The sequence below is a fragment of the Leptodactylus fuscus genome, chromosome 7 (genome assembly GCF_031893055.1).
Source record: "Leptodactylus fuscus isolate aLepFus1 chromosome 7, aLepFus1.hap2, whole genome shotgun sequence".
In the NCBI taxonomy this organism is placed as follows: Eukaryota; Metazoa; Chordata; class Amphibia; order Anura; family Leptodactylidae; genus Leptodactylus; species Leptodactylus fuscus.
In genome coordinates, this window is record NC_134271.1 from 10,614,926 (window position 1) to 10,633,985 (window position 19,060).

Consider the following 19,060-nt stretch of genomic DNA (forward strand, 5'->3'; position numbering starts at 1 on the left):
TAGCTATAGGGGGTGCAGAGGTAGCAATCGCTACTGGGCCCTGAGCCTGAGGGAGCACAAAGGAATCTCTACAATAAAGGAAAACACCAGTATTATAGATAGCACATGGTAAGTGGGGACCCCATTACAGATTTTGCATTGGGGCCCAGGAGGTTACAGTCACGCCTCTGTTCAGCACGAAGCTGTGCACAGAGGGGGCATCTGGCTCTGATGTATAGCAATGCGACCCTAGCTCTGGACTGATGCAATATAGCAAAGTCTGAACCAGCAAGGAGCTGCTACTATGGGGGTCACCTCCTTTGGGTTTATCTGATCATTTACAAACAAGTTCTAGTACAATTCTGTGCAATACAGGTCTACTCTATCTGGGGTTATGGTCCTATTTGTCCTGACTTTTCTGATAAAACACTAGCATTACAGTGAAGACTGACACACAACACACTGCTAAAAAACGAACAATGTCATATATGTGGGAAAAAAGCAGGAAAGTGCTTCATAGACAGGATTGTAAAGCAATGAAGAAGCAGAAAAATGCTTGTAGCGATGACCGGACTCTAGATTTCTTTGTCAGGTGAACTGTAGAAGACTTCTGCCGCCGCTGATCCCTCCTGGTACATAGGTAAGGGTGCAGGACAGATGAACCAAATGATACAGCAGGCGGAATAAAAGGATTTCCAGGATATCTCCTAGTATTTCCTTAACAAAGTATTTGTTCCTTAACTAAGAACATATCCTGAGAATATTCTGCCTTTTGCATTATACTCAGTTACAGTTTCACATTGTGATGAATCCGCTATCACACTGTATTATACTCCAGAGCTGCGCTCACTATTCTGCTGGTACAGTCACTGTGTACATACATTACATTACTTATCCTGTATTATACTCCAGAGCTGCGCTCACTATTCTGCTGGTGCAGTCACTGTGTACATACATTACATTACTTGTCCTGTATTATACTCCAGAGCTGCGCTCACTATTCTGCAGGCTTCAGAGCTGAACACATTCCGTCATGGCTTTCCGCTCCGGATTAGGCCCAAATGAATGGGCCTAGTCTGGAGGGTGGTGTTGCAAGGCGGAATCCGCCTAAAGAAAGGGCAGCTCACTTCTTTCTTCTGTGAGCAGGAACATACCGCTAATGGAAAAAAGAACGTTAGTGGTCTACATAGATCTCTATTGTTAGGGGGTGGATTCGGCGTCAACTAGCCCTAAGGTAGGAAACACTAACTACCCCCATCATAGGAGCTCATCTCAGCTTCAGGTACAGCCAAGCGCCATTAAGGAGTCTGACAATTCTGTTTTTTAACAGTCGTCATACCTGCCCCTGCGCTTTCTGGGTCTTTCAGTCCGGCACTTGGTCACAAACAGAGCGACAAAATGTCAAATAGCCCCCAAAATGGCCAAATTATGGTGAACGCCACAGTAAGAAATATAGAAAAAAAAATAAAAATTGACAATGAAATCGAAAATCGTCCAAATCGAGATTTTATTTTTTGGCTTCAAGGGTCACCTTATACTGCCATGACACTCGCCCATCAAAGCACAAAATGAACTCGCATTGTGCAATTCATGTTGCACAATCTGCACGTGAGCAGAAATAGCGATGGTGTACGAGTATTATGAAATATTCCTTCCAGACTTCGGTGACGTCCTGCTCCACTTTCAGCTTCTCAGGGGGGACTTTATGCTTTTACTTTTCTATCTCTTATGTTTCCTATATGGAATGGGATCATTCCCAATGCATCTGGCAAAAATTTGCAATCCTAATATAAAACATATCCCTAATTCCCTGCGCAGACAGTGCAGCGCTCTGGGTAGGAGGCTCCGGACCATCGTGAGAGCAGGGGAAGCTTCCATTACAGGACTATAGGACTCCCCTTATCGCTGCGATTATAAACCATTGCATATACATTTATATATAGATTTAATGTTCCTACATATACTGCAGCTAGATGCACAAAGTATAAATCTCCAGATGACAGCTATATAAAGATAAACTATAAACATGTACATGTGATAAAAGGAGAAGTAAAAGAAAATGATATACAAGCCGTAAATCACACAAGCCATAACCAGTCTGGAATCCTCCTTAAAGAAACAAAGAGATAAAACTAATGTATACATCAAGAGATACATATGTATACAAATATAGACGAGACTTCACCCCATTCGCTAGACAGAAGCGATGACATCACTGAGAATGCCGCCTATCCATTCACTAGAGAGCAGTGGTGACATCACTGAGAATGCCGCCTATCCATAGACTAGAGAGTAGCGGTGACATCACTGAGAATGCCGCTTATCCATATACTAGAGAGCAGCGGTGACATCACTGAGAATGCCGCCTATCCATTCACTAGAGAGCAGCGGTGACATCACTGAGAATGCCGCTTATCCATATACTAGAGAGCAGCGGTGACATCACTGAGAATACCGCCTATCCATTCACTAGAGAGTAGCGGTGACATCACTGAGAATGCCGCCTATCCATTCACTAGAGAGTAGCGGTGACATCACTGAGAATGCCGCCTATCCATATACTAGAGAGCAGCGGTGACATCACTGAGAATGCCGCCTATCCATTCACTAGAGAGCAGTGACATCACTGAGAATGCAGCCTATCCATATACTAGAGAGCAGCAGTGACATCACTGAGAATGCCGCCTATCCATTCACTAGAGAGCAGTGACATCACTGAGAATGCAGCCTATCCATATACTAGAGAGCAGCGGTGACATCACTGAGAATGCCGCCTATCCATTCACTAGAGAGCAGCGGTGACATCACTGAGAATGCCGCTTATCCATTCACTAGAGAGCAGCGGTGACATCACTGAGAATGCCGCTTATCCATATACTAGAGAGCAGCAGTGACATCACTGAGAATGCAGCCTATCCATATACTAGAGAGCAGCGGTGACATCACTGAGAATGCCGCCTATCCATATACTAGAGATCAGCGGTGACATCACTGAGAATACCGCCAATCCATTCACTAGAGAGTAGCGGTGACATCACTGAGAATGCCGCCTATCCATATACTAGAGATCAGCGGTGACATCACTGAGAATACCGCCTATCCATTCACTAGAGAGTAGCGGTGACATCACTGAGAATGCCGCCTATCCATTCACTAGAGAGCAGCGGTGACATCACTGAGAATGCAGCCTATCCATTCACTAGAGAGCAGCGGTGACATCACTGAGAATGCCGCCTATCCATTCACTAGAGAGCAGCGGTGACATCACTGAGAATGCCGCCTATCCATATACAAGAGAGCAGCGGTGACATCACTGAGAATGCCGCCTATCCATTCACTAGAGAGCAGCGGTGACATCACTGAGAATGCCACCTATCCATTCACTAGAGAGCAGCGGTGACATCACTCAGAATACAGCCTATCCATTCACTAGAGAGCAGCGGTGACATCACTGAGAATGCCGCCTATCCATTCACTAGAGAGCAGCGGTGACATCACTCAGAATGCCGCCTATCCATTCACTAGAGAGCAGCGGTGACATCACTCAGAATGCCGCCTATCCATTCACTAGAGAGCAGCGGTGACATCACTGAGAATGCCGCCTATCCATTCACTAGAGAGCAGCGGTGACATCACTGAGAATGCCGCCTATCCATTCACTAGAGAGCAGCGGTGACATCACTGAGAATGCCGCCTATCCATTCACTAGAGAGCAGCGGTGACATCACTGAGAATGCAGCCTATCCATTCACTAGAGAGCAGCGGTGACATCACTGAGAATGCCGCCTATCCATTCACTAGAGAGCAGCGGTGACATCACTGAGAATGCCGCCTATCCATCAGTATAAGAAAGTAGTGCAGACTCTGCATTTCTACACAGTAAAAAAAAATGCATAAGGACTCACTTTTGACACACAATGGGTGTATTTTTTGTGTACGCAACAGAGCTTTCCCAGAACAGAGAAAAAGTTTAGAAAACAAAGTGTGAATAGAGCTTAAGTTTCATGTATAGAAGAACGAACTACTACTAGCAAAGTCAGCTAGTAACTGAATGCACAGGCCGGTACCTGTATGGCAGGGGGGCGCTGTCGGGGTGACTGAGTTCAAGCCTTTGGCCTGACACACGTCACGCAGTATCTTCCCCTGCACAGTGGCCTTGGCAAGTCGTCTGTCTGGCTTCTTGTGGCAGAGTAACACACAGTATACTGAACTTTGACATTTTAGCAAAGACAAATCTGCCTTAGAAAATATTGAAATGGTTACCACTACCTGCATGCTATATTAGTATCATAGTAGAGTCCAATGTATATTGTGTCCCACGGCTCCACGTGACAGCTCTAGTGCCCAATATACAGAGGTACACAGTTCTTCGTGCCTCGGCCTTAATAAATGAGAAGTGTCTGACTTCCCCTCGGAGTTGTGTACACCTTGCTGAATCTTCTGGCACCAGGGCACAGTGAACGTGCTGAGATATGTGCACCATCATCCATGGCAGGAAGTGCCAGAGGCAATCTGTCATGTTATAACACCAGGAGATGCTGCCTGTATACAGAGAGCCTCTTGTTTGTCTGTCCTGTCGTCATGGGAATCACCCACGGGACCCCGACACAGATCCACTGAGGAATTGCGCAAGTCACAGATCTGCAGATCATCTCCGCGCCCCGAGCTGCTTCTTGGATTAGAAAAGTCACCAAAAATTTACACTGGGGCAATGAACACGTGAAAAGGTGACGCAAAACTATAACAGCGTAAAAAGCAAATTCTCAGGAATCAATGGGATTGGTGCCAGATTATCAAATATTCTGGATTATCAGACAGTCATACAAAAGTCTACAGGACTGTACATAATGGAGCAGTATATAGTGATATATGTAGTCACAGTGTCCCATAGTATACAGCACGTCTCATACAGGACTGTATATAATGGAGCAGTATATAGTGATATATGTAGTCACAGTGTCCCATAGTATACAGCACGTCTCATACAGGACTGTATATAATGGAGCAGTATATAGTGATATATGTAGTCACAGTGTCCCATAGTATACAGCACGTCTTATACAGGACTGTATATAATGGAGCAGTATATAGTGATATATGTAGTCAGTGTCCCATAGTATACAGCACGTCTCATACAGGACTGTATATAATGGAGCAGTATATAGTGATATATGTAGTCACAGTGTCCCATAGTATACAGCACGTCTCATACAGGACTGTATATAATGGAGCAGCATATAGTGATATATGTAGTCACAGTGTCCCATAGTATACAGCACGTCTCATACAGGACTGTATATAATGGAGCAGTATATAGTAATATATGTAGTCACAGTGTCCCATAGTATACAGCACGTCTCATACAGGACTGTATATAATGGAGCAGTATATAGTAATATATGTAGTCACAGTGTCCCATAGTATACAGCACGTCTCATACAGGACTGTATATAATGGAGCAGTATATCGTGATATATGTAGTCACAGTGTCCCATAGTATACAGCACGTCTCATACAGGACTGTATATAATGGAGCAGTATATAGTGATATATGTAGTCACAGTGTCCCATAGTATACAGCACGTCTCATACAGGACTGTATATAATGGAGCAGTATATAGTGATATATGTAGTCACAGTGTCCCATAGTATACAGCACGTCTCATACAGGACTGTATATAATGGAGCAGTATATAGTGATATATGTAGTCACAGTGTCCCATAGTATACAGCACGTCTTATACAGGACTGTATATAATGGAGCAGTATATAGTGATATATGTAGTCAGTGTCCCATAGTATACAGCACGTCTCATACAGGACTGTATATAATGGAGCAGTATATAGTGATATATGTAGTCACAGTGTCCCATAGTATACAGCACGTCTCATACAGGACTGTATATAATGGAGCAGCATATAGTGATATATGTAGTCACAGTGTCCCATAGTATACAGCACGTCTCATACAGGACTGTATATAATGGAGCAGTATATAGTAATATATGTAGTCACAGTGTCCCATAGTATACAGCACGTCTCATACAGGACTGTATATAATGGAGCAGTATATAGTAATATATGTAGTCACAGTGTCCCATAGTATACAGCACGTCTCATACAGGACTGTATATAATGGAGCAGTATATCGTGATATATGTAGTCACAGTGTCCCATAGTATACAGCACGTCTCATACAGGACTGTATATAATGGAGCAGTATATAGTGATATATGTAGTCACAGTGTCCCATAGTATACAGCACGTCTCATACAGGACTGTACATAATGGAGCAGTATATAGTGATATATGTAGTCACAGTGTCCCATAGTATACAGCACGTCTCATACAGGACTGTATATAATGGAGCAGTATATAGTGATATATGTAGTCACAGTGTCCCATAGTATACAGCACGTCTCATACAGGACTGTATATAATGGAGCAGTATATAGTAATATATGTAGTCACAGTGTCCCATAGTATACAGCACGTCTCATACAGGACTGTATATAATGGAGCAGTATATAGTAATATACAGTCCTATGAAAAAGTTTGGGCACCCCTATTAATCTTAATCATTTTTAGTTCTAAATATTTTGGTATTTGCAACAGCCATTTCAGTTTGATATATCTAATAACTGATGGACACAGTAATATTTCAGGATTGAAATGAGGTTTATTGTACTAACAGAAAATGTGCAATATGCATTAAACCAAAATTTGACCGGTGCAAAAGTATGGGCACCTCAACAGAAAAGTGACATTAATATTTAGTAGATCCTCCTTTTGCAAAGATAACAGCCTCTAGTCGCTTCCTGTAGCTTTTAATCAGTTCCTGGATCCTGGATAAAGGTATTTTGGACAAACAATTCAAGTTCAGTTAAGTTAGATGGTCGCCGAGCATGGACAGCCCGCTTCCAATCATCCCACAGATGTTCAATGATATTCAGGTCTGGGGACTGGGATGGCCATTCCAGAACATTGTAATTGTTCCTCTGCATGAATGCCTGAGTTGATTTGGAGCAGTGTTTTGGATCATTGTCTTGCTGAAATATCCATCCCCGGCGTAACTTCAACTTCGTCACTGATTCTTGAACATTATTCTCAAGAATCTGCTGATACTGAGTGGAATCCATGCGACCCTCAACTTTAACAAGATTCCCGATGCCGGCATTGGCCACACAGCCCCAAAGCATGATGGAACCTCCACCAAATTTTACAGTGGGTAGCAAGTGTTTTTCTTGGAATGCTGTTTCTTTTTGGACGCCATGCATAACGCCTTTTTTTATAACCAAACAACTCAATCTTTGTTTCCAAAATGAAGTTGGCTTCTCCAAATGTGCTTTTTCATACCTCAGGCAACTCTATTTGTGGCGTACGTGCAGAAACGGCTTCTTTCTCATCACTCTCCCATACAGCTTCTCCTTGTGCAAAGTGCGCTGTATTGCTGACTGATGCACAGTGACACCATCTGCAGCAAGATGATGCTGCAGCTCTTTGGAGGTGGTCTGTGGATTGTCCTTGACTGTTCTCACCATTCTTCTTCTCTGCCTTTCTGATATTTTTCTTGGCCTGCCACTTCTGGGCTTAACAAGAACTGTCCCTGTGGTCTTCCATTTCCTTACTATGTTCCTCACAGTGGAAACTGACAGGTTAAATCTCTGAGACAACGTTTTGTATCCTTCCCCTGAACAACTATGTTGAACAATCTTTGTTTTCAGATCATTTGAGAGCGGGCTGTCCATGTTCGGCGACCATCTAACTTAACTGAACTTGAATTGTTTTGTAGAAAGAAATGGTCCAAAATCCCTTCATCCAGGATCCAGGAACTGATTAAAAGCTACAGGAAGCAACTAGAGGCTGTTATCTTTGCAAAAGGAGGATGTACTAAATATTAATGTCACTTTTCTGTTGAAGTGCCCATACTTTTGCACCGGTCAAATTTTGGTTTAATGCATATTGCACATTTTCTGTTAGTACAATAAACCTCATTTCAATCCTGAAATATTACTGTGTCCATCAGTTATTAGATATATCAAACTGAAATGGCTGTTGCAAACACCAAAATATTTAGAACTAAAAATGATTAAGATTAATAGGGGTGCCCAAACTTTTTCATAGGACTGTATGTAGTCACAGTGTCCCATAGTATACAGCACGTCTCATACAGGACTGTATATAATGGAGCAGTATATCGTGATATATGTAGTCACAGTGTCCCATAGTATACAGCACGTCTCATACAGGACTGTATATAATGGAGCAGTATATAGTGATATATGTAGTCACAGTGTCCCATAGTATACAGCACGTCTCATACAGGACTGTATATAATGGAGCAGTATATAGTAATATATGTAGTCACAGTGTCCCATAGTATACAGCACGTCTCATACAGGACTGTATATAATGGAGCAGTATATACTGATACAGTCCTATGAAAAAGTTTGGGCACCCCTATTAATCTTAATCATTTTTAGTTCTAAATATTTTGGTGTTTATAACAGCCATTTCAGTTTGATATATCTAATAGCTGATGGACACAGTAATATTTCAGGATTGAAATGAGGTTTATTGTACTAACAGAAAATGTGCAATATGCATTAAACCAAAATTTAGTACACAGCACGTCTCACACAGGACTGTGTATAATGGAGCAGTATATAGTGATATATGTAGTCACAGTGTCCCATAGTATACAGCACGTCTCATACAGGACTGTATATAATGGAGCAGTATATACTGATATATGTAGTCACAGTGTCCCATAGTACACAGAATGTCTCATACAGGACTGTATATAATGGAGCAGTATATAGTGATATATGTAGTCACAGTGTCCCATAGTACACAGCACGTCTCATACAGGACTGTATATAATGGAGCAGTATATAGTGATATATGTAGTCAGTGTCCCATAGTACACAGAATGTCTCATACAGGACTGTATATAATGGAGCAGTATATAGTGATATATGTAGTCAGTGTCCCATAGTACACAGCACGTCTTATACAGGACTGTATATAATGGAGCAGTATATAGTGATATATGTAGTCACAGTGTCCCATAGTACACAGCACGTCTCATACAGGACTGTATATAATGGAGCAGTATATACTGATATATGTAGTCAGTGTCCCATAGTACACAGCACGTCTCATACAGGACTGTATATAATGGAGCAGTATATAGTATTATATGTAATCACAGTGTCCCATAGTATACAGCATGTCTCATACAGGACTGTATATAATGGAGCAGTATATAGTGATATATGTAGTCACAATGAACAGTACAGTCCTATGAAAAAGTTTGGGCACCCCTATTAATCTTAATCATTTTTAGTTCTAAATATTTTGGTGTTTGCAACAGCCATTTCAGTTTGATATATCTAATAACTGATGGACACAGTAATATTTCAGGATTGAAATGAGGTTTATTGTACTAACAGAAAATGTGCAATATGCATTAAACCAAAATTTGACCGGTGCAAAAGTATGGGCACCTCAACAGAAAAGTGACATTAATATTTAGTACATCCTCCTTTTGCAAAGATAACAGCCTCTAGTCGCTTCCTGTAGCTTTTAATCAGTTCCTGGATCCTGGATAAAGGTATTTTGGACAAACAATTCAAGTTCAGTTAAGTTAGATGGTCGCCGAGCATGGACAGCCCGCTTCAAATCATCCCACAGATGTTCAATGATATTCAGGTCTGGGGACTGGGATGGCCATTCCAGAACATTGTAAGGCTGCATTCACACGGAGTAAACGCTGGCGTTTTTTGTGTGTTTTTTGCACATAGCGCCGCGTTTACGCCGCGTAGCGTCGCGTTAACGCCGCGTATACGCCGCGTTAACGCCGGGCAACGCCACCGCTAAATAGCGCGGCGTTAACGCGGCGTATACGCGGCGTAAACGCGGCGCTATGTGCAAAAAACACACAAAAAACGCCAGCGTTTACTCCGTGTGAATGCAGCCTAATTGTTCCTCTGCATGAATGCCTGAGGATTTGGAGCGGTGTTTTGGATCATTGTCTTGCTGAAATATCCATCCCCGGCGTAACTTCAACTTCGTCACTGATTCTTGAACATTATTCTCAAGAATCTGCTGATACTGAGTGGAATCCATGCGACTCTCAACTTTAACAAGATTCCCGATGCCGGCATTGGCCACACAGCCCCAAAGCATGATGGAACCTCCACCAAATTTTACAGTGGGTAGCATGTGTTTTTCTTGGAATGCTGTTTCTTTTTGGACGCCATGCATAACGCCTTTTTTTATAACCAAACAACTCAATTTTTGTTTCCAAAATGAAGCTGCCTTGTCCAAATGTGCTTTTTCATACCTCAGGCAACTCTATTTGTGGCGTACGTGCAGAAACGGCTTCTTTCTCATCACTCTCCCATACAGCTTCTATTTGTGCAAAGTGCGCTGTATAGTTGACCGATGCACAGTGACACCATCTGCAGCAAGATGATGCTGCAGCTCTTTGGAGGTGGTCTGTGGATTGTCCTTGACTGTTCTCACCATTCTTCTTCTCTGCCTTTCTGATATTTTTCTTGGCCTGCCACTTCTGGGCTTAACAAGAACTGTCCCTGTGGTCTTCCATTTCCTTACTATGTTCCTCACAGTGGAAACTGACAGGTTAAATCTCTGAGACAACGTTTTGTATCCTTCCCCTGAACAACTATGTTGAACAATCTTTGTTTTCAGATCATTTGAGAGCGGGCTGTCCATGTTCGGCGACCATCAAACTTAACTGAACTTGAATTGTTTTGTAGAAAGAAATGGTCCAAAATACCTTCATCCAGGATCCAGGAACTGATTAAAAGCTACAGGAAGCGACTAGAGGCTGTTATCTTTGCAAAAGGAGGATGTACTAAATATTAATGTCACTTTTCTGTTGAGGTGCCCATATTTTTGCACTGGTCAAATTTTGGTTTAATGCATATTGCGCATTTTCTGTTAGTACAATAAACCTCATTTCAATCCTGAAATATTACTGTGTCCATCAGTTATTAGATATATCAAACTGAAATAGCTGTTGCAAACACCAAAATATTTAGAACTAAAAATGATTAAGATTAATAGGGGTGCCCAAACTTTTTCATAGGACTGTATATAATGGACTATATACTCATATACAGTCATTATGCTGTGCCGTACAGTACGTTCCCACAACTGTGTCCATTGGCAAACAATGAAGAGAGAGGTGGTAGTCAGGTGTCAGTAGTCGGGTGTCAGTAGTCGGGCGTCAGTAGTCGGGCGTCAGTAGTCAGGTGCAGGCTACATGCTGCTATTCATTTAGCAACTCACTCATGAAAAACTGCAAAATGTGAATTGTTGTATGACTAGTACAATCTGATTATTGCATAGGATGGATCCAGAACAGGGATGATGGCTGATTGTGAAGCTGAGGACTGTTTGACCGCAAAGTCTTATAATACATGAATTCATTTGTATAATAAATAATAATAAATTATCCCTTTAATCACAGGTCCAGACCATACGTTTCGCCGTCTTCCCAGCATCCATCTCATTCCACCCCAGACTTGTCCCATCTCTTCACAGCCACAAGGATCTGCCAGGAGCTGGCTGTGAATCTTATGACTGCAGCGTCCTCTCCGGATGTGGGAAGAGTGAAGATGTTTACAGAGCGGTCAGTGGGGGCTCACGCCAGAGAGGGCTGCACCCCAGTATGGAGATGATTATTTTACCCCCTGCCCCTGCTGTTTAGAGACCCATTAAAGATGGAGAAGAAGAGGCCATTATAAAACAGATGCACTTCAGAACATAGCACAGATTCCAGAGGTGACCCCAGCAAAGAGTTTCCATGACACATCTAGTAACACAAATAACACACCGGGCACAATCCGTACAAAACATGTCCTATGATCATCCACCGCATCATAAGACCCCCCCCCATCAACTACATTATTACACCATCATTCCAGGAACAGTGTGATGCAAGACCTCTGCTTCATATAGAGAAGGGTGTGATATCATCAGGTCATAAACAAATAGTGGAGGTGTCTAAACCCACGTAACCCACTTACGTCACCTCCCCCAAAATGGAGCCCTGACCTTAGGAATAGCATCACATGAGGACAAGATCTGCACACTTAACTCCTGAAATACTTTGTACTGCTGGAGCCCTGCTCCTACAACTGTGTACTGTGACCTCCCCTATAAGACCAGCACATTCCTCTCCTCAAATACACTGTGCTGCTGGGGACCATGGTCCTACTACTATGTACTGTAGCTCTCAGTCTGTGACCTCCCCTATAAGACCAGCACACTCCTCTCCTGAAATACACTGTGCTGCTGGGGACCATGGTCCTACTACTATGTACTGTGACCTCTCCTATAAAATCAGCACACTCCTCTCCTGAAATACACTGTGCTGCTGAGTACCCTGCTCCTACTACTATGTACTGTGACCTCCCCTATAAGACCAGCACACTCCTCTCCTGAAATACACTGTGCTGCTGGGTACCCTGCTCATACTACTATGTACTGTGACCTCCCCTATTAGATCAGTACACTCCTCTCCTGAAATACACTGTGCTGCTGGGTACCGTGCTCCTACTACTATGTAACCCTTAGTCTGTGACCTCCCCTATAAGCTCAGCACACTCCTCTCCTGAAATACTCTGCGTCCCTGGAGCTTTCCCATAGTGTTAGTTTGCAGCCTCCCACATTCCTTTTCTGAAATACTCTGTGCTGTAAAGACGACGCTCCTTTCATTAGGCAACTCTTATGTTCACACAGTGGACTTTTTTTTTTTTTTTGGACTCTTCGCCTCAAATTCCTCTTCTATTTCTGCCCGTTTGTCACCCGTGGCAGAAAATCGCGGCAGCTTTCACCTGCTGATTCAGATCAGATGAGTGATCCTAACCAGCGGAGCGGCTCATGCTGCGAAATTCGGGGCTAGGTAAAGCAGGATGATCATTTTTTTCAGCGTCCGTCTTCGAATCAAATTTGCTGCCCCCTTTGCTTTCAATGGAAGGAAGAAAATCGAAGCAGGGCACTGAATGAGTGCAGAATTTAGCGCTGATTTTGAGGCAGAATTTGCCAACAAGAGTTCCTAAGAGTTCCAGAAGGTCTGGGGCAACTCAACCCCAATTTTACATTCCCCTGCTGTTCTCCTGGCCTCAAATTGAGAATTCCTAAAACAAGACCATGGACTCCAATTTTACCACCTGTGGGCATTCCCCCTCCCCCTTGGTTTATACTCTTTCTTAATATACCTATCTTTGTACCTGACTTTTTAATAAGCCGTATTGTAGTTTTTTCACTTTTCAATAAAATTAATTAAAAATAAAACAACTACGAAAAAACCCAAAACCCTGACACAGGTCAACCAAGGCAAGAATGAATGGGACAAGACCAGATGAGACAAAGACAAAAATGAGGCCAAATGTCTCTTATCTGGGCTCGGCCTCCATGTTTAGGTCTCACTGTTACAGTTATTACAAATACATTAGATACTGAAGTACTGGAGAAAGGACGGGACACGTTAAGGAAGAGTTAAGGCACGGGTGGCCATGGGCCGGGGACGGCTGCAGAAAACCTGCGCTCATTGGATAAAGATGGATATACACAGATAAGCCATAACATTAAGGGAAAGTTCACATGGGGTTTTTTGGTCAGGATATTGAGGCCATATCCGCCTCAAAATTCTGACCAAAAAGACGGCTCCCATTGAAATCAATGGGAGCCGGTCAGTTCTTTTTTGCAGGAGCCATGTGTTCCGGCTCCCGGAACAATAAGCAACATGCTCATTCTTTTAGGCGGATTCGCCTCGCAACATCCGCCTGAAGACATTCCCTCCCAACTAGGGCCATTCATTTGGGTCTAATCCGGAGTGGAGTGCACTGCACTGGCACCCAGTTACAGCTACCCGTATTTGGGACCGGAACCTGATTCCGGTCCAAACAACTCCATGTGAACTTACCCTAATACCACCTGCCAAAAATTTGGAAAGTTCCCCTTCTCTGACCCTCTCAAACTGATTTAGGTCTGGAGAATTTGGGGCCATGTCACCAGCTCCATCTCTGTGTTCAGCTCCTTAGACCATTCCTTTATACTACTGGCATTATCCTGCTGAATCAGGGGACACCGTGACCATAAGCATTGTACCAGATACCTGTACAATGTTTAGGTAGGTGGTACATGTCACAGTAAATTGAACATGTCAGGGAGGATGGGGGAACACGGTGGCTCAGTGGTTAGCACTGCAGCCATGCAATGCTGGAGTCCTGGGCTTGAATCCCACCAGGAACAACATCTGCAAGGAGCTTGTATGTTCGCCTCAGGCTTGCGTGGATTTCCTCCCATTCTAAAAAAGACTCACTGATAGGAAAATAAATTTTGAACATGTCCATTCTTCTCGATCCAGATGGCTCCTACACACATTATATGTTCTGCTGCACCCTAAAATGATTGAAGGGCTGGCTATTCATAAATGATTTGATTTTGCAGAAATATTGCAAGATTGAACATGCACAGCAGCTCATTCCCCAGTCACCTCTCTGTCTACACAGCAGCTGCCAAGCATGTATAACAGCCCTATAGCTGTCCTATATGGCTCACACGTTCAGGCCCTTTTCACTAAAAATTCAACACACCGCAGCTTGCCTGAGCCATCAATAAATGAATGAGTTCTGCCCATCTGACCAGCAGCTTGGAACGGTCCAACCAAGACGGAAATACCTCTTTAGGCCAAATATACAGGGCATCGCATTGCCTCCACCTGCCGCCTTCTTCCCATAGTGCCCCCTGGTAAGTGACGCACATGCATCCAGGCTTTTGTGTGATCCATCAGACCGGGCACCTTCTTCCATTCCTCCAGTTCTGATATTCAGATGCCCCTTGTAGGCAATTTCAGCAGTGGACAGAGTTGGGCATGGGTGCTCTGACAGATCTGCAGTTAACAACCTGTGATGTCCAGTATAAGATTGCAATGACACTCTATTACCTTACACCTAATAGCGCTGTGACCTGCAAGCTCCTCTGACCACTGCCCTGTTGGATTCCATGCCGCAACATTCACTACTAGTAGGCGCTGGCAGCGTGACGTTCGTGATCTTAAAACACAGAGTAGCCCTAGACTTGACAGACACCATTGATATTATAGGGGCAGAGCAATATGGGGGTACTTTATAGAGTGCACATATACACACCAACTCACTACTAGTCAGATGCTTCTTAGTAACAGACTGCAGACTATTGCACCATGCCTGTGTGCTCTTAATGCCCTCTCATGTCCATAGACTCCAGTTCTCTTCTAATCTAATGGAGCCTATAGTGCTGCTCATCCTGAGTCACCTGGATCATAAAAAACATGCTAGGAATGAAGTGAAGATTGTAACAATGACGGGACAGAATTAGATTGCCAATCAGAATATGTGAAAGGTTGCGTGACGAGTGTTAGTCATTAGTGATGATCAGCCATCATCTGTCATACTTCAAATGGGAAGAATAATGACTTGGGGCTTTGTTTACATCTGTGTTACTTTGTTTTGTCTAATTGTCTTCTTACATCTTCGGGCGATTGTTGGCCTTGATGTTTCTTGTTGTCTGTTTATAAAAACTTGCAATAAAACTTAGAACTCCAAAAAACAAAACAAAACAAAAAACTTGGGGCTTGCAATTCCAGGTAAAACAAACTGTTGCACAAAGTAAATCAGATTTCTATGGAAAGCCCCAGGTCCTAATCTAGTCACATGACCTCACAAGACCAATAAAACAGGTCTACAACAACCTGGTAACAATCCAGAAGGCTGTGACTAAAATCAGATCTCTATAACTGAGAATAAGAACAATATAACCAGACTAGAGAAGGCCATGGTGTTGCCAAAATCATTGCCTGGAAGGAGTTAAACTCTGATCTACCGGATCCCATCATGTGACCTGTATATAGATGATCCTGATCCAACTACACTAATTACAATGACTGGAATAACAGCAGATACAATGTGTCAGTCAAGGAGTATATCTCTCTGCTCTCAACCTGTTATGGCCCACATCACCAGGTAACTAAAGGGGTACTCTCAACAGACTCCCCCACAATGCACATCGCCCCCCAACCCACCTAGTAAGGCGGCCACCAGACAATAAAAAGAGAACTGGCTGCTCCTTCCATATCAGTGAATGGAGAAAGATATGGACATTGACGGTCACCTCTCCATCTGGATGTGGCAGTGTCTCACAGGTCGGGAGTCCCAATTTTTCAGATAGGTGGAGTTTTAAAAGTAGAACCGGCATTTATAGCAATAGCCTGCCCATATGCCAGAAATAGGTCTGCGTTGGCAAAACTACTTGAGGTCATTTTAACCCCTTACATGAGACATTGCAAGGCAAACCACTGAATCAGGTGCAGCCTCTCTATATGCATCATCATCTGCATCTGATTCCAGATGTTCCTGTTACATACACAGCAGAGGAGGAGAGTCCTACTGTATACATCTTATAGACGCTAAACACAGAAGCAGAAGATGGGAGACCTAATGTATACATCCTATAGACGCTAAACACAGAAGCAGAAGATGGGAGACCTAATATATACATCCTATAGACGCTAAACACAGAAGCAGATGGGATACCTAATGTATACATCCTATAGACGCTAAACACAGAAGCAGAAGATGGGAGACCTAATGTATACATCTTATAGACGCTAAACACAGAAGCAGAAGATGGGAGACCTAATGTATACATCCTATAGACGCTAAACACAGAAGCAGAAGATGGGAGACCTAATATATACATCCTATAGACGCTAAACACAGAAGCAGATGGGATACCTAATGTATACATCCTATAGACGCTAAACACAGAAGCAGAAGATGGGAGACCTAATATATACATCCTATAGACATCACGCATGATACAGTTTCATGAATTGTGTATCCAATTCCATTGTGTGAATCGGTCTGCCTAGCTGTGTATCCAATTCCATCATGAGTGATGCCATCTGCTGAGCTATGTATCTAATCCTATCAGGTATGATATTGTTTGCCAAGCTGATGTATATAGAGGTATAGGTTTATCTGCTGAACTATAGAAATTGACATATTACACATCACTCTCATGTCCCATTTTTTTGGCAGCCATTTCTCTGAAATTGCAGCAAAACAAAGAAAACGTGTCAACTCAGTCCTACAATAACTTTTTTTAAAATAAAAAGTTCTGCTACATCAGACAACCTTTTACAGCCTTAGCCCTAATACTTAGGACAAATTCAGCTCTGCTACATGAGGCAAATTCAATTCAACTACATATGCGCGAAGCAGCTCTGCTACACCTGTATGTGAGCCCCTCACCCTGGGATGATGAGGTACCACGTAACCCTTTGTATCCCTCTCTTATCCCTATCCCGTCTTGGTACCCTTCGATATCATTAGATATAAATCCCACGTACCGGTTTGTGCCCTGAGCTTGTGCCCTGGAGCTGCAGCTGCAGAACTGCACAAGATCTTCCTTCCAGCTCTGATCTCTCAGCCTGAAACTAATTTTTGTGGAAACTGGGAAAAAAAAAAAATTGCAAAGACAGGAAGTGGGGACGAGCCGTCACTGGGAGATGAATGTGAAACACTAAACCCAAACCGCCAGGAAAGGAGCTGAAGGAGGGGGAATGGTCTGGGAGGATCGCCACTCTGGAGCTCCAAATGTGCCAAACCAGAGCCACAAGTGCGCACCTCAGCAACGCTCCCCAATATAAAGAGATCCCTCATACAGAGTAGATGGACAGGGGTGAGGAATATGTCTAGTGGAGATTTACTGCCAAATCAATACAAATAAAAAGCTTTCTGTGTTTCTGACTTATTCTGGGATCCTACATAGGTAACAGAGGTGGCAACCATTAAACTAGCCAATACAAAGACCATAGCCCTGGTCACCCAGCTTTCCACAAATCCTGAATGAATCACATCCCTCTCTGCTTTTTCCATCTGTGTGTCAGTCTTCACTTTATCTCTGCCATTTTAGTTGTCATGAAGTTGCTGAGACTGAACAGTTCAATAAGGCTGCATTCACACGGAAGAAAATGGCGCGGATTCTGTGTTGATTTTGGCGCGCAGAATTAGCGCGGAATCCACGTTATATTCAGTGCGGATAAAAAGCCTCCCCATAGAACGAGCTGAATCTAATGCGGATTCCGTGCTAATTCCGCGTGGATTCACACCAAGATCAGCGTGGAATCCGTGCCATTTTCCTCCGTGTGAATGCACCATAAAAACCTCTTATGCAAGAGAACAGTAATGAATAGAATTATGGGATAGGTATTGAACAAGAAGCTAAAATAAACCGAATTTCAACTGCTGCAGTATGAGCTACAAAAGAATCATGACAATGTTTCCTTGTTCCACTGCCATACATCTAATGAACCAAAAATAGACCTCCATGTATGCACAGAACCTAAGACAGATCTATATGTGCACTCCCAGGGCTGCTAAGAAGACAGTATAGACCTCTACGTATACCCCAGGGGTGCGGAGATGATAGTACAGGCCTATGTAGATCTCCACAAGTACCTCCAGGTGTGCAGGTGATACAGTAAGAATCTCCATGTGTACCCGAAGGTGTGCAAAGGATACAGTATAGAGCTCCACATGTACCCACAATTTTCTGAATACAGTATAGATCTCCACATGTGCTCCTAGCTATGCAGAGGACACAGAACAGATCTCCACATGTTCCTCAAGGTGTACAGAGCACACAGTATAGATCTTCAAATGTACTCCCAGATCTCCACATGAACCCGGGAGGTACGCAGAGGACACAGTATAAACCTCCATGTGTACCCCAGCTCTGTTGAGGGCTAAGTATAAATCTCCACATGTACCTCCTTGCGTTCAGGACACGTTATAGACCTCCACTTGTATTCCCATGTTAGTAGAGGACAAAGTATAGACTCTCCACCTGTTATCCCAAGTGTACAGAGACTACAGTATAGATATCCACATACACCCAGGTGTACAGAGACTACAGTATAGATATCCACATACACCCTGGTGTACAAAGGAAGCCGTCCAGACCTTGACCTGTATTCCCAGGTGAGAAGAGGACACCGGAT

At 43.2% G+C, this 19,060-nt stretch overlaps 1 protein-coding gene across 1 annotated transcript in view; it reads right to left on the reverse strand.

Annotated features, from left to right (window-relative positions):
- The window catches only part of DENND2B (DENN domain containing 2B), a 107,665-nt gene extending 90,161 nt beyond the window's left edge, over positions 1-17,504 (reverse strand). Inside the window, exon 1 of the mRNA XM_075280966.1 lies at positions 17,408-17,504. The gene's annotated coding sequence lies outside the window, so the exon portion shown is untranslated. The remainder of the gene's footprint in view (positions 1-17,407) is intronic.
- Positions 17,505-19,060: the final 1,556 nt, after the last annotated feature.